Genomic DNA, 1,668 nt, shown 5'->3' with positions numbered 1-1,668 from the left:
AGAATGATTAATTGGGGTACAGAGTCCACCTGAAAAGATGTTATGGATGCATAGTTCAAGTGCAAAACCTGAAAGCATTTATTTGACATGTACCACAAACAGAGATGGTAAACAGTAGAACCTAGTCTGCTTATCCAAAGACTGGGGGTTTAGAGAGTGGTTTATATGGCTTCACAACAAATGGAGGCAGGGCAATAGGAGTAAATCAGAGTGCCCATAACCAGGATATTTGTGAACGCTCTGTATATTTTGGGCTGCTATACATCAGTTCGAGTCAGACCTGTGGTTGCTGGCACAGCAACCATGTTCTAGGTTCACCAAGTGGGCACTGCAAAAGATCACCAGTATATAAAACCTGAGCAACACTCATTCTGCCTCCTGATTGGTTGATTTTGATCCCCAGGTTATTTCAGCCTCTCCTGGATAACAAGGGAGTTCAAGCAAATTGAGGAGATTAATAAACTCATTATTTATTCTATTTCTACAATGGTGAATCCAGGGAAGCATGGGAAGACTCAGATGAACTGATGCAAAGTGAATTAGCAGAGGAAAAGAAACAATAAAATGACTACAACAACGTAACTGATAAGAATAATCACCAAACCACAACGGAAACTGAATATTCCTAAATAAATGAATGATTGAATGAGTGAATGAATAGATGAAGCTGCAAACCAGAGATGTGAGAAGACTACTTCCCTTATTCTTCTGCAGAATTCAAGACCCACTGTAAGAACAACTCAGCTAGCAGCTGTTGTGGGATGTAAGACCCAACAAGACCAGGAACAAGAGCTGCCAGCATAGGTTCTTTGATCTGCTTTACTAAGGAAAGAAACTTTAAGGGGTTAACAATATCACTTTAATCACACATAGAAATATTATTTGCTTAGTTCAGGAGCAAAAGTCAGCAATCTGACTTCAGAGAAAATACAAACAAATTACAAACATACATTATAAACAGAACAAATACAAACCAACATGTGGGTTAGCAAAGCCAGGGGGCAGTTACAACGGCTTGCCCAGAGTCATGTGCTGCTCTTCCAGTGAGTGAGAGCCCCAAGGGAAAACACCATCCTCTGGGTTTATATATTCTGTTCAGGGTCAAAGGGTGTCACAATGGTCAACTCACCCACATGACCTAAAAGCCTCAGGCATCAAAAACATGTGATTCAAACCCATGCAAACCAGGCTTTCCCTTGAGGCAAGAAGGTCATCAAAGACTCCTGATCCAATGAAAGAAACAAAGGCTAGACTCTTCAAGGGCACTTAATTAAATAAATGCTAAAAGAGAAAACTGTAAAAAAAAAGGCCCCACTTTAGTTACCAATACACCCACAGATGTAGATCTTCCACATATTGGTAGACTTATCTGACGCGTTGGACAGTTTTTCTGTTTTATTTTTCTGTTTTTTTATTCTTTAAAAAATTACTGTTAAAAAGTGATGTATTTCTGGGTGTGAGAAGTGGGATAAAGGGGAGAATAAACACAAAGTGTGTGTGTGTATATATACATATATATGTATATATGTGTATATATATATAGGTATGTATGTATATCCCCAAATTCTATTAAATTTAAAAAAATAAATGGATTGTAGCCATCTAATCTCACTGAGTGCTTTTCCAGGACACTCATAATGAAACTAATTTTCAGTTCTCTGGAGACTT

Source organism: Trichosurus vulpecula, chromosome 8, assembly GCF_011100635.1.
Source record: "Trichosurus vulpecula isolate mTriVul1 chromosome 8, mTriVul1.pri, whole genome shotgun sequence".
NCBI classification, from domain to species: Eukaryota; Metazoa; Chordata; class Mammalia; order Diprotodontia; family Phalangeridae; genus Trichosurus; species Trichosurus vulpecula.
This window is presented reverse-complemented; position numbering follows the sequence as displayed.